Consider the following 16104-nt stretch of genomic DNA (forward strand, 5'->3'; position numbering starts at 1 on the left):
TGTTTGGGCCACCTGCCCACTGGCAGCATACCGCACTTGTATTTTATCTCAGGTCTGCTGGCTGAGTTTCAAAACTCCAACCTTTAGTGACCTGGCATGGCACTGACCCACACTGGTCCTCTGGGGGAGGATCTTTCCACACTGGGTCTGGTGCTGGTTTGTCCCAGAAGGGCAGTTGCACCAATGTGCAGGAGCTTGGAGTTTAGTGTAAAGTGCTGTAAAAAGCCTGAGTCCAGGTTAGCCACCCTCAGCGGGTATCTCTGCCCCTATGCTTAAGGGGCCCGGGATCTCAATGGTGTCTGCTGGCTCTTTTGTCCCCCTGAGAGGCAATGCCACCTCTCCAAGATGCGCTCCAAGAAGGGGGAGCTGTCTCTCCCAGTGCATCCCAGGGGATCCTCAGATTGTGCCATTGATCCCGGGCCTCTGCCCTCCTTCTTCAAAGGAGCACTGCGGTGCCCACAAGGCTCAGCACCAGACACCACACAGACTTCTAAAACTCCAGTCTGGGGGTGTCTGGGTGGCTCAGTCGGTTGAGCATCTGTCTTTGGTTCAGGTCATGATCCCGGGATCCTGAGATAGAATCCTGCATCAGGCTCTCTTCTCAGCGGGAAGCCTGCTTCTCCCTCTCCCTCTGCCTTTTTCTCCCCCTGCTTGTGCTCTCTCTCTCTGTCAAATAAATAAATAAAAGTCTTAAAAAAAAAACAAAAAACTCCAGTCTGAACTCTGCTGGTTATAAAAACTCAAAATAATCAGATCCTCTTGTTTTCCCAGTCAGTGGTTTTGGGGAAATGTTTGTGTGATCCCCTGTGCACTCCTCTCTCTCTCTCCTCCTCTGTCTCTGTTGCTCTTTCTCTCTCCCCTCTGCAGCACCTGTGATCCATTTCCCCCAAATCATGTCTCTGCACCTCCTACCTCCCCTGATGTGGCCTCTTCTCTCCCTCTAGTTGTGCAGTTTGTTCTGTTAGTCTTCAGATTTCTTGGGTGTTCAGAATGATTTGATATTTATCTAGCTGTGTTTGAGGGACCAGGCAAGCATAGGGTCTTCCTACTACTCTGCCATCTTAACTCTCTTGATAAGATTTTTAAAGTATGTTGTACTGAATGTTTTTTGAGTGAAGGTGCTGCTTGAACAGAATTTTGAGATGAAAATACGGCAGAAAAATGGACAAGGATTTCTATAACAACTACATTTAAAGAATAGGCAGGTTCCCCGTTTGAGTTGAGGGCCAGGGCTGGCGTATTGTATTAAGGGAGGAAAGAGTATTTAGGCAGGGAAAACAACTAGTGAGGTTTTGATCTGAGAAGCCTTTGGAGGGGCGCCTGGGTGGCTCAGTTGGTTAAGCAACTGCCTTCGGCTCAGGTCATGATCCTGGAGTCCCGGGATCGAGTCCCACATCGGGCTCCCTGCTCAGCAGGGAGTCTGCTTCTCTCTCTGACCCTCTCCCCTCTCATGCTCTCTCTCTCTATCTCATTCTCTCTCTCAAATAAATAAATAAAAATCTTAAAAAAAAAAAAAGAAGCCTTTGGAACCCATTGTGGGATACTGGGAAGGAGATGGATTTTTGGAGAAGATGGCTGACATCACAGTGTAAAGAATCCTTTAGATGGGAAAAAATGAAAATCGGTAGCAAGATAAGCACTCTGAATAGAGCAATATCATTAGAAAAGAAGACAAAATTTAGAGGAGTAGATAGGATGGGCATAAAACATCATCTCTGTGTGGATTACTCCAAAAGCTTCCTGAATCCCCACTATACCAAATGGTATCACCCTCAATGCCCTCACCATCGTCAACATTATTATCATCATTAACCACAGCAACAACCACCACAGTAGCAACGGTTATGTTATCAGAGCTTACCATGTGCGAGCTACTAGCCAGGGCTACAGATAAAAGTTTAAGACTGCTTTCAAAGCGTCTAGCAGAGCCATTAGTCCCTCCTATCCTTCTCTATCCTGTTCTCCGATAGACTCTCCTTTTGTAAATGGCACTTTAGTCATGTCACACAGTGTTGTTGAAAAAGAATTCCCTATCATTTATGCCTTCCAAATTATATTTTGGGATCTTAATATATTTTTTAAAAATTGTAAAGATTTTATTTATTTTATTTGTGAGAGAGAGAGCACGTGCATATGAGTGGGAGGAGGGGCAGAGGGAGAGGTAGAGAGAGAATCTCAAGCAGACTCTATGCTGAGCATGGAGCCCACCTCGGGGCTTGATCTCTTGACCTTGAGATCATGACCTGAGCCAAAACCAAGAGTTGGATGCTTAACCAACTGAGCCACCCAGGTGCCCCTCTTAATATATTTTCAAAATAATTTTATTTCTTTTTAGAATAAGCATCACCTTCACATGGCTCAAAATTTATATCAGTTATGTGGAGAAAAGTCTTCTTTCCCACGTTTCTCCCGTGTCCCCCATTTATTTCTTGTGTACCCTTCCAGACGGTTTCCCAAAGCATTTCTAAAGATGCTTTTAAAAAAATAAAAAGGTTTTATTTTTTTCTAGAGCAGTTGTAGGTTTACAATAAAATGAAAGGAAAGTACAGATATTTCCCATATGCCCCCTGTCCCCACACATGCATAGCCTCCTCCATCATCAACATCACTAACCAGAATGGTATATTTTTTACCAAGGATGAACCTACATTGACACATCATATTCACCCAAAGTCCATAGTTTACCTCAGTGTTCACTCTTGGTGTCGTATGTTCTTTGGGTTTGGACAAATGTATAATGACATGAATACATCATTATAGTATCATATAGAGTGTTTTCACTGCCTGAAAATTCTCTGTGCTCTGTCTATTCATCCCCCACCCCCATCCCTGACAACCACTGATCTTTTTATGGTCTCCATAGTTTTGCCTTTTCCAGAATGTCATATGGTTGAATCATACAGTATGTAGCCTTTACAGATTGGCTTTTTTCACTTAGTAATATACATTTAAGTTTCCTTTGTGGCTTGATAGCTCATTTATTTTTACCACTGATGAATATTCCATTGCCTGAATGTACCACAGTTTATTTATCCACTCACCTACTGAAGGAGATCATGGTTACTTCCAAGTTCTGGCAAGTGTGAATAAAGCTGCTATAAATGTCCGTGTGCAGGTTTTTGGGTGGACACAAGATTTCAACTCTAAGTACCAAAGATTGTGATTGTTGGATTGTATGGTAAGAGTATGTTTAGTTTTCTATGAAACTTCCAAACTCTCTTCCAATGTGGCTGTACCATTTTGCATTCCCATCAGCAATGAATGAGAGATCCTGTTGTTTCACATCCTCGAAAGCATCTGGTGTTGACAGTGTTCTGCATTTTGGTAGTGTGTAGTGTGTCTCGTTCTACTGGGTGTTGTATGCCTCACTATTGTGTCAGTTTGCTAACTTTTTACTGTTCCCCCACACCACGAGCACCATTTTCCCAGTGGATCATCCCGAGTCTCCAAATATGCCTTTGTTGATCTTCTTCCAGCCAATAATGCCCCCTCCCCCTACTCTACACCTATTAAGTCAGGAAATATCATGGATTTCTCAAAGAAGCATACATTTTTGTGATTTGGGCACTAATAAACAGAAAAGGGGAAGGAGGAAAGGAACTAGCATCTATATCTTAAGCCCAGAAGTCAGGGGGAGACACTGAAATGTTTTTGCTACCTCTTTTTCACTCTTATTTAAAAACAAAACAAAGTACTAAAAGCCCAACACTTTTTTAAAAAGACTCTATACAATATAAAGACTTTAAGATCACACTCTTAACACCATTAAGTGTCTGCTCAGGAGTAATTTCAGTTTGATTTATCTGACCATATTTGATGAATCCCATTTCCCTTGGGAGAAGCAGGTATCAAAATTATCTGATTCATAGTAAGATTAAGAATATTCTGGCAGGATTACTATGTGCAAAAGAGCTGTCCAGTGAAAGTAGGAGAGGGTCATGGTCCCTGTCTTCCTTCCTGGCTGCCCCTCAGGTTACCCCCCCATTGGTTAACAGAAGTTGCAAGAAACGCTTGATATTAAGATGTCTGTCACCCAACTGATGACCTCTAGAGAGCCTGAGACTGCTTAGATTAGCCACTTTTGTGGATAATACTCTTGTCCTGAAAACTGAAAAGTGCTAAATGGAGTGAAATTATCTGTCAGATGTAACTCACTAGCGTGGAAGACCATACATATGCATTTATATGAAGATTATATTCTAGTTCAAGGACTCCCCAAAACTTCAATATATATATTTTTAAATTTTTATTTCTCTTCATTCCATAAAGGAATTGAGGTAATTAAAAGAATTTTAACCTTATGCTAAATGGAAATTAAAAAAAAAAACAAAAGTTTTAAAGCTAGGATAGCATGCAGACTAATAGATCATAAAGAAGTATATAGTTATTAAACTTGGACTACAAATGTTTTTGTGCTGCTTAATAGCCAAGGTAAAAAGAGAAACTTTTTGATAGTTTAAAACTTCACATTCCATTAAAACAAGATTCAATTTCTGTTATTCTGTAATTCTGTTATTTAGGTCTATAAGACATTTGGGTAGGTTTTCATGTATGGGCATTAAATGATACATGCACATCCTTAACAACATTCCCCAATAAATACAATAGTAGGTTCTGTCTGTAGTTTCTTCCACCATTTTTCTATGTTAAACAAAGGTGTAACAGTACACATAATTCAAAAAGATGATCTGAAGGAAGATAATAGATTCCATATGCAACTCTGTGATGATCCAGGGAATAAAAATGAGATAGCTAAAGAAGTGGAGTAACTATTTGTTCTTTAAGATGTATTTCTTAGGGCGCCTGGGTGGCTCAGTTGGTTAAGCGTTTGCCTTAGGCTCAGGTCATGATCTCCAGGTCCTGGGATCGAGTCCTGCATCAGGCTCCCTGCTCAGTGCGGAGCCTGCTTTTCCCTTTCCCTCTGCCTCTCCCCTCCACTTGTGCTATCTCTCTCTCTCTCTCTCTCTCTCAAATGGATAATGAATAAATAAGATCTTTTTTAAAAAAAGATGTACTTCTTGCATATTCCTTCGATTGGACTTTTGATAAAAGTTGAGCAGGACCCTGATGAATGTGTTCATTAACTGGATGGGGGACTCCTTCACAATGTAAATATATATCAAATCACCCTGATGAACATTTTAAATATCTTACAGTTTTACATGTCAGTTATACCTCAATAAAGCTGAAATTTTTTTAAAAAGTTGAGCAGGCCAGAACTTAATACAGAAAATTTTGCATGGCCTGACATTCAGATATTCTCTGTAGTATAAGAGAAGATCTAAAGACTTTCAAAATCAATCAAGAAATGAAAGGGGGTGGCAACCTTTAGAAAAACTGAGGGCCCAGTACCATGAACATACTTTTAAAAAAATTATTAAAGTACAGTTGACACACAATGTTATATTAGTATCAGGTATACAACATAGTGATTCAACTTCTCTATTGCTTATGCTGTGCTCATCATAAGTGTAGCTACCATCTGTCACCATACAACACTATTACAATACTTCATGAGCATATTTTTTATTACAATTTCCAGAAAACCCACACCAAAATACCTTAAAGACCTAGAGAATTTATTTTAATATTTCTTATTTCCTAAAAATTCATTTAAAGCCATATTTCATTCTAAGGACTGCACAGGTGCATTTCATAGACTTGGGCATATATTTCATTATCACTTGAAACCCTTTTATTTAGTAATATTTTTTAGTTTCTAAATATATGAAAATTTCAAAAGCTATCCTTTGGTTGTTAACTTCTAAGTTTATTGTATTATGGTAAGATAATTTAGTCTGCATAGCAATCCCTCAGAATTATTTAGATTTCCCTTTGACCTAATATATGAAATGTTTTTGTACATTTTTCAGGTCTTAAAAAGAAAGTGTATTCTCTGTTGGATGTAGAGTTTTATACAATAGCTTGATCATATTGAATGCATTGTTCAGGTTTTAGATATAGGAGCTGCGTAGAACTTTAGATGCCACCTCAGGGAGAAAGCTGTGGATGAGGAAATTCTGAATTGTTTGAATTTAAACCAAACTTACTTTCTTGGAATTGACCAAGATTATGGTTTCAACCACCCGGGGTGTACCAGTTATCTATTGCTGCATCATAAATCATCCCAAAAGCTAATGGCTCAAAAACAACATTGTTCCTTTGCTCAGTTTCTATGGGTTGGCAATGGGCAGGGCTTACCTGGAGTGGTTCTTCTGCCATTCTTTTTTTTTTTTTCCTTTTTAAGATTTTACTTACTTATTTGACAGAGAGAGACACAGCGAGAGAGGGAATACAAACAGGGAGAGGGGAGAGAGAGAGAAGCAGGCTTCCCGGTGAGCAGGGAGCCCCATGCGGGGCTCGATGCGGGGCTCGATCCCAGGACCCTGGAATCATGACCTGAGCCGAAGGCAGACGTGTAATGACTGAACCATCCAGGCACTCCTTCTTCTGCCATTCTTGCCTGGGGTTGCTCATGCAGCTGCAGTAATCTGGGGATTGCCTGGGGCTGGACCATCCAAGATGGCTTCACTCACATGTCTGGTGACTCATGGGTTGGCTGGGCCTCTCTCTCCACAAGTGTTTCATCGTGGTCTTCTTTGTATGATGGTGGAAGTTTCCCAAGAGGATAAGCACAGAAGCTGTGACGCCCCTCGAGTCCAGGCTCAGAAGTCTCACGCACTTCTACCACATTCTATTGGCCAAAGCAAGTCACAGGGCCAGTCCAGATCCATGGGTGGGGAAATAAATTTCACTCCTTGATGTGAGCTGCAAAGAATTGGGGATTATTTTACATCCATCACAAAGGGAAATGCAAGTTCAAAATAGAGATTTGAGTGGGTTATAAGAAAGGGAAATTCTGTATATTCTTGAGCACATGCTTTGAATATATACCTGTTCCATATGGTTGCAAAGGGGTTATGAACAAAGTTTTCATGTCCTTGTGATGGATGTTCCAGAAGGACTGAGAGCTTCCAGAGAGGATGTCTGCCTGACTCTTTCCAGTGAGTTATTTCTTGGCCACTGCAATATCCTGGTGGATGCCAGGTAAGAAACTCATTTTTAGAGCCCCATAAACTTAAGTCCTGCCTCGATGAGGAGACATATAAAGAGTGTGACTTTTGAATAGACTAGGGCCATAATTTATCTAAGACTCGAATGGGTAAAACTTGTGTGTGAAATTATCCCTTCTTTATGTGAAGTTCATGGTACATGACTTGTTTCTGCAAGATAAGGCCTTGGCTGAACTTCACGGCGAGGGAAGTCCTGGTGACTGCAAAGTTAATTTTCAGAAATGGAGCCAGTTTGGAGGAGAATTTTGAATTCTCTTATTTTAAATACCACATCCAGAATGAAATGGGACAGGGTGAAGTTGGAGTTATAACATTCTCCGAAAAATCCATACCTAAGTGTTTGGAGTTGACACACTTAGTTCTTGTGGTCTCACCAGGAAAGTAAAATTTATGCTCCTAGGAGTGAAGGCAGGGGAAGATTTCTCCATTTGAAAAACACTATTTTGGCCTTTTCTTCTTTTGGAGTTGCCTCACTTTCTCTCCTAACAAATCAGATCAGCCCTCTCCTCCCCGGGATTCTTGGGGGACTTACATCTGGTGTATGGAATGGATTTGGATCCCCTAATCTGCTGCTGGTCTCCTTTCTGCCAACTGAGTTAGACAAATGGGAGCACTGAAATGTGCAGTAGGCAAAGGAAGCAATCATTTGACAGTACACCATTCTAACTTACATCCTGCCTGTCAACTGACACCTTTGCAGTCTTATTTGTAAAAATGAAAAGTTCAGTACTCTTGCTGGGTTCACTGGAATGTTCCATTCTGTTCCTTCCTGATAGTGAAGCAATGCACCATTCATTTAGTCTTACGATGCACTTGAAAACTCACCAGGACTCAGATTCCTGCTTTGTGTTATAAGGCACAGTGTATGTTTGTCATCCTTGGAGTCCTCTGGTGAGTATGCTGACTGTGATGTTATTATTTCAGAGTGCTAAGAGTGTTTTCCACCTGACCATGGCTTGTGCTGTGTCTCCTACTGGGGCCTGGTCAGACAAGCTGTGTGTATACTTCTTGGGAACGCTGATTGTTGTGAAAACCTTTGCCACATAAACAGAAACAAGGCATTGGCTCATTTAGATACAATCGCCAGCAACTTTTCTCTTATAACCTCTGGAACATAATTGCATCAGCTCAGACATGTGACTGGGAAGAAGTATCAGCTCAAAAACCGTCTGGTTAAGAATGAGGAGTACTTTTCAGGTTGGCAGATGGCAAAGTGCCAAAATGCCCCAGGCACATCTGCCTTTGTCCCCCATTCCTAAAAGATTCACAAGCTGAGGAGTTCTGATCCAGCCTCATAAAGGTGGGTTTGCCCTGGAAGAAGCTGGAGTGATCATTTTGGGGCACCCTCAGGGGCTTTTGCATTTCTGGAGCTAACCTAACGATTAAGTGTTGCTTTAGGACAAAGCTAAATTATTTAAAAGTCATTCATTCACTTATTAATATTTATGAGCAGATATTGTCTTAGGGCTAGGGACACAAAGATAGGTAAGACTCAATTTCTGCCCCTAACAGCTCATGCAACAGCGTGAGGATCTGAGAGAGGGCAGGAAGAGAGACATAGAGATGCTGATAATACAAGAACCCCTTCCCCTACCTTTTTTTAAATGTGAAATATGCTTTGTCCTGCTATGGAAAGTAAAGGTCTAATTGATTCTTTCATTTAAATATTTGTTGAATGCCTGCTTTGTGCCAGGCCCTGTTCCAGGGGCTAGGACTGTAAGGGAGTCCATTTAAGGAACGGCCTGAGGATAATGTTCGGAAAATCAGAGAAGCACCCTCCCTAGTCTGTCTTCACCCTTTCCAAAGGCCCTCTCAACTCCTCCTCTGGGGATGGATGCCAACATCCTGAGATGAGGCCCCAACAACTTCTAATTCTTCCTGGGTCCAAAGGAGGACATCCCCTCAAAAAGGAGCTTCAAAAGTAATCAGATCTACAACGTAAACCTCACCTTCAACCATGCCAATCATTTGTTTCCCCTGGCCTTTCTAAATACACATGCAAGTTTACTCACGGCAGTGAGACAGCGCTGGAAGAAGAAGAGAGAAACAGGACAGCCAGAGCACAGTAATTTTGCCAGTGACCGATTGCTTGCGTCTCTGTTGGGTCACCCTCTTTAGGTTCAAAAATGGAGGCTACCAAGGGTGGTGATAGGTATGGCCCAGGTGATGGCAGCGTCTTATCTCCTTCCCCATCTGATACTCAGGGATGATATCTGTACAAATAGTCCCTTCCTAACTTGGTTCAAATAATGCTTTTGACCAAGCAGGGTTGTACCCCCTGATAGTTTCGTTTACTGAATCATGTAGAAAAAGTGATAAACGTTGCATAAACATAGATATTTTTCTAGGTACTAAGGAGCTGTTTAAAATCATTATATGGAAAATGAGACTTGAAGTAGTTGAAAAAAAGAGGCAGATTTTTATCTCTAATATGAAAATATTTCCAAAATATGTAAATGGGTTAGACAAACAAGTTTGCAAAATAACATATGGTAGGATGGCTATCATTTATGTTAAAAAGAAAAAGAGGGGAGAGGACAATGATAATGTTTTATATATTTTATATATGCTTGCTATGTGCCAGACACTGTTCTAAGTGCTTTACTAGATGAACTCATTTGATCCTCCAAATGACCCCAGGAATTAGGTATTGTTATTATTTCCATAATAGAGGTTTGAAAACGGGAGCACATGGAGAGGTTGAGTGTCTTGCCTAAAGTCACACAGCTAGGATTTAAACTGAGACAGTTAGTCTACAGGTTCTGGAACTTAAGCTTTGTAATATTTCTACAGGCACAGCCATACAAAAATAAATGCTTCAAAAAAAGATCAGAAAGATGCACACTAAATGGAAAATCATAGTTGTCTTTGGAGAGGAACCAAGAATGGGAGGTGGGGCAGGGTCATTCTAAACATTCTCTTAGCTGAAATGTTCGAAGGTACCCCCCCCCGCCAAAAAAAAGAGAATGATTTCATGTTACTTCTGTTAAATTTATTTCTAAATAAATTGTTTAAATATTTTAAAAAAATCATTCTTAGGGTCAATGTAAGTGATTCTGACTAAAATTACTAGATTAAACTCTTTTCCTAAATTTCACATTGATATTGGTATTGTCGAGAGCAGAAGAATTAATTGTGTTCATCTTTCCTCTTGGTCTGTCTTATGACTTCTTCTTTTTTTTTAAGATTTTATTTATTTGAGAGAGAGAGAGCACAGGCAGGGGGAGTTTCAGGCAGAGGGGGAGGGAGAAGCAGACTCCCCGCTGAGCAGGGAGCCTGATGCAGGACCCGATCCCAGGACCTGAGATCATGAACTGAGCTGAAGGCAGATGCTTAGCCAACTGAGCCACCCAGGCGCCTGTCTCATGACTTCTGATGAAATCTTACTTCAGAGATGAAAAATTATTTCAGACTTTATTTGGAACAATTGGAGGCATATTGGTAATTTCATGACTAGAATGTTTTTCAAGTTCAGAAACTGAAGCCCAGATGACCATCTCAGATCAAGTATTAGATATTGAACCAAGTTAAGAAGGGATTTGTCATTTAGTTACAAAAATGAAAAATTTTCAAGTTTCATGTGTATTAATAATTAGGAAATGGTAGTATATTAGTTAGGCTTCTCCAGAGAAACAAACCAATAGGAGACAGAGATAGAGATATATCTAAATTTTTGAACATATAGATATAAATATAGATATATCTAAATCTCTGGATATGTAGAAATTAAATATCTATATGGAGAGAGATTTCTCTCTCTATAGTAGATAGGTAGACAGACAATGAGAGAATAATTTATCTTAAGGAACTGCCTCAAATAATTGTTGGGGTTGGCAAGTCTGAAATCCATAGGGCTGGGGAACTGGAAATTCAGGTAAGAGTTCATGTTGCAGTCTTGAGTCCATTAGCTACAGGGCAGGTAAACATGCCGAAAACTCTGGCAGGGTGTCTCTATTGCAGTCTGGAGGCAGAATTTCTTCTTTTTTTTTGAAATCTCAGTCTTTGCTGTTAAGGACTTCAACTGATTGGATGAGAGCCACCCACATTGTGAGGGTAATCTGTTTTTCCTTAAAGTTGAATGATTGTAAAGATTTTATTTATTTATTTATTTATTTGAGAGAGAGAGAGAGAGAGAGCACACAAGCAAGCAGAGCGGCAGGCAAAGGGAGAGGGAGAAGAAGGCTCCCCACTGAGCGGAGAGCCTGACGTGGGGCTTGATCCCAGGACTCTGGGATCATGACCTGAGCCAAAGGCAGTTGCTTAACCGACTGAGCCACCCAGGGGCACTCCCCTACCCCATTTTTTTTTTTTTTTAAGATTTTATTTATTTATTGATAGTCAACTGATTGTAGATGTCAATCACATAAATACCTTCACAGCAACATCTAGACTAGTGTTTGACAAGACAACCAGGCACCATAGACCAGCGAAGTTGACACATAGTTAACCATTATGAGTAAATTCCAATTTGAACTGAATTCTGACTGCTCAAGAATATCTATGTTAGAGATAATGTGAGTCTAGTGATTTTTTTCATTTAGGATGACTGAAGTTTGAATTTACTTTAAGAGACTCAGTCATTTGAGGAAAATCTTTGAACAGTACATTTGCAATATATTAAAGCCATTCTAATCACTAGTTTTGCTTAACACAAGTTGAATCGTGAGATGATTCTGAATTATTTCACGGCAGTTGAGATAAGGTTAGCTAAAAAATGCACACAAATCTGTGAAGCTAAACAGCAAATACACTGGTAACCTCATTGTAATCCAGCATTTGTAATTTTGCTCCTAAAGAAAGTTAACTTATGCATTATGTGCTCACTGTTCTTTAGTGAAGGTGGTCAGTAATGAGGTGTTTTACATATATTATATATTATTATATATTTATATATATTAAATAGTCACTTAGTTCTTTTTTTCTTTTTTAAATATTTTATTTATTTGACAGAGAGAGAGACAGCAAGAGCAGGAACACAAGCAGGGGGAATGGGAGAGGGAGAAGCAGGCTTCCCGCGGAGCAGGGAGCCCGATGTGGGGCTCGATCCCAGGACCCTGGGATCACGACCTGAGGTGAAGGCAGACACTTAATGACTGAGCCATTCAGGCGCCCCTAATCACTTAGTTCTGTCTCTGACACCTCATCTACAGGTTAATAAAGTTAAACAAATGATTTCAGGATAAACTCCACCCTACAAGTTTAAATTCTAAATAAATTATGAATTGGGCATGTGAGAATATTAATAAAGGTGGATCTATGCCTCTTGGCATTATTGTTGAACTTTTAATATTTCACTGATGCTCTGTTACTAAATGTAATACTTTGTTACTGGTAGATAAATTGTGGGAAGGCTAGTAAACATTTTTCAGATTTAGAACTATAGATTTAATTAACAAAAGGTTATTCAGATGTTCACTTTAAGGAAAAGAAAATTATATACCACCTAAAAAGCTACTTCAAATGTCTTTCTACCACTGCAAAGCCCAGGAAGAAGGGATAACGTGTAGTACATGTCATGGCCTCGGTGGTGGCCTTTATCTTATTTCTCACCTTCGAGGCAGGTATTGGTTCCTTTCACAAACAAGGAAAATTAGGCTCAGACAAGTTCAGAAACTTGCTCAAGGTCACCAGAAAGCAGCAGACCTCCTTCAAGGCCTAAACTCATTCCACTAGACGCGGCTGAAAGGCAGCAGGAAAGAAAATGCTTGCTCCTGCATTTCTTGCCTAAGAAAGGTGATTCATTCCTAGGTTATCTTGCTTTGGTCTCCTTTTTCACTGTTAGCACAGGTTTTAAGGGCAAAGGTCTTGCTCTACAAATAAGGCATTTCTTCCTAGGCAAGTGCAGCAGCTTGGACTGTTTTCATTATATTTTTATTACATCGCAGTTTATTTTGGGCAAGAGCAATTCAACTTGTCTCTTCCGAAATTACCCCTGGAATAGACTAGCAACTGTGATGGGCACCTCTGTAATGGAAGTAGTGGGGATAGAGGGGGAGCGGGTGGTGGGGTCCACAGTGGAGGGAGCAAAGGACTCCCTGGGTGGGATTTCAAAAGCACTGAATGTTTTTAGCCATAAGGGGAAGAAAGAAATGGAAGTCCTCTCCTTTTCTCCGTTTCTCCCCCCCGCCCCTTTGGTCACCCCTTTGATGCAGCCTATACACCGTAGCTGCTGCCAAACAATTTTGATTAGATAGGCAGTCGGGTCGGGGTTGCACTGTGGTGCTCGTGCCTTTATCTGCTTGTGCCGTGAAGATAAATCTGTATTTTGCAGTCGTAGAGTAAGTATTGCTAGGTATTTTTGATTGCAGAGTTCTGCCCTTGAATTGTATCCATAAACAGAAAGGGTACTAGAGATCATCTCGTCCACTGGTTTCCCCACATTTTCCTCTGTAGCACAGACTTCAAAGTCCTACTTGCTAGCCTAGGAAGCAAAGCCAAGCAGAGGCGCTGCTCTCATGCAGCTCCTAGGCTCTCTTCTGAGTCTTTAAAATGTTTCCTTGGAGCCCCCGTTTTAAAACTATTGGAATGCCTACCCTGACTTTATAAATTTAACAAAAAACATTTTGAACAAATACTGTGTGTCCAGCACTGTACCAAGTTTGGGAAAAATGGGGCCTAAAATAGGAGTACATCTGGTCCCTGTTTGATCAGAGGAGACAGATGATTACAACACATGAGTAAATCATTGATACAAATGCACCTGGGATATTACGGAGGCATGGAATGGGGGTTCCCCAATTCATTCTGGGGGCACTGAGTTGAGTCTGGGCCCGAGTCTCTAAAACTGAACAAATGATCTAGGAAGGCAGTTAATTTGGGAAGGTGTGGAGGACAGTATAATTCAGACTGAAGAATGGAGTGGGTAAGTTGCTAGGGGCATATTCTGGAAGATACAAGTTGTTTTATGTAACAGGTAGTGCTGTGGGAATTGATGAAGAGGGCATTAGCCTTGTCTCGATTCTTTAGAAAATAGCCACTGAAGGCCTTAAGGAAATGAGCTCAAATTTACATTTTAGATTGCCAACAGGGACTATGAATCTGATGGGAACAAGGGAGGTTGGAAGGTAAGTCAGGAGACTATAGCAGTGGTTCTCTGACAGAGAACATGAGTAGGAGCAAATTTAAGGGGAAAATGATGCATTTGTTTTGAGGTTCCAGGTAGAGATGTCCAGCATGACTGGATGGCTGCCTCTTGTCTGAAGCCTTGAAGAACACACTGTGATCCTGTACATAGAAAGGGACTGGAGAGATGTAGGAAAAGGTTAGGTTTGCTTAACTGTTGGTTATTTTCTTAATCCTTTTCTATACGCTGAGCATATATTACTTTTAAAATCAAGGAAAAGCATAGTTTAGTTTTTAAATCGGTTTGGCTTCCAAACTTTGCTATTTTCTTTAACCAGTTTGGCACCATGCCATATATGGAATATCCTGCATTTTCACAGAAAATTCTATTTGGAAATGATACTATGTAGTCATTAAAATCATGCTTTTAAAATAAATATACAAATATTTACCAGTCTTCTTACACCAAATTTTATTATTTGGTTTATTTAGTTGGGTCCTATGCAGATACAGTGATAGAAAAATCTCGAGAACAGACCGGAGTGTTTACAGCATGTCAAGTGCTCTCTTGAATGGAGTAATCACAGGCAAACGTTCTCTCAGTCACTAGTGATGGTATAATAAATGTGAAGCTGAAATCTAGCTCTGGTCTCCTCAAAGTCTTGACTTCCAGGAGTGTGGTAAGGAGATACAGCCTTTTCTGACAGTGCCTGGGAATGATGATTCTTGTCTAAAAACAGTAAGTTGGGTGGTCTTTATTTGAACTTTCTTGCCACAACAAATAGATCAGAATGTTATTAGAATCTACCAAACTGAGAGCTGATCTTAGTGGGACACATACTCAAAAGCTATCTTTGAGCATTTGGTACTTAAAAAAAAAAAAAAAAGATGTATTTATTTATTTGAGAGAGCACACACCGGCACGCGTGAGGCGGGGGGTGGGGGGGTGGGGGGGAGGGGCTGGAGGGAGAGAGAGAAGCGGATGACCTGTTAAGTGTGGAGCCCAACGGGGGTCTTGATCCCATAACCCTAATATCATGACCTGAGCCGAAATCGAGTTGGATGCTTAACTGACTGGGCCATCCAGGTGCCCCAAGCATTTGTTTTTAACTCATTAGAGGAAAAGAACCATCATTATATTTGATGACTCGTTTCCATTATGCTCAAAGCAACTTGTAAACTTTCTATTTATATATTTATTACCAGCTTATTCTGATCCATAAAAACTCTGTAAGGTTATACACTGTGTTAACATGCCAGTGGCATACATTTCTGGCAACTTGCTGCACTTCTCAGTTAAGAGAAGTAAATGGAATAATCAGATAAGGAGTCTGATTCATCAAGTTTTCTAGACAATTTTCTGCAGTCCTAGCTTTCCAGATTATAGGTAGAGGTAGGTATATTGTTGGATTCTACAGATTTCAAAAAAAGGCAGGTAGAATTACTGTCAGGAGAATATTAAGAAGCCTTCACATGATGGTCAAGGTTGTATCTTAATCTGTATCTGAATGGGTCCATTTCCTAACGGAGAGGAACTGACTAGTACACACAGTACAGATTTGAGAAACATGCCAACTTTAAAATGCTATCAAAAGATAAAAATCTGAATAAAAAATTCTTTAAAAAAATCACATTAGATTTTTTAGGTGGAATCTCCTGATGCTTTAACTCTGAGGAAGTTTGGGGGATGATATGAAACCAAATATAGGAAATTAGACCAAAATTATCCAAGAGTAAGTTCCATTTCAAGTGGATGACAAAGATGGACAATATACTTGAAAAGATTACAGTGGTTTCTCAAATGTGCCTGACAACAAGAATTACCATGGCACTTCTCACAAATAAAGAGTCTGAAAACCATTCTCTTTCAGTTTTTGCTCAGTGTGTGGTAGGTTTGGACTGGGGACCAAGTATTTATATTTAAAGCACTTCCAGTGGTTCTAATCATCAGGAAAGTTAGGGAAATTGA

This window comes from Zalophus californianus, chromosome 2, assembly GCF_009762305.2.
Source record: "Zalophus californianus isolate mZalCal1 chromosome 2, mZalCal1.pri.v2, whole genome shotgun sequence".
Lineage (NCBI taxonomy): Eukaryota > Metazoa > Chordata > Mammalia > Carnivora > Otariidae > Zalophus > Zalophus californianus.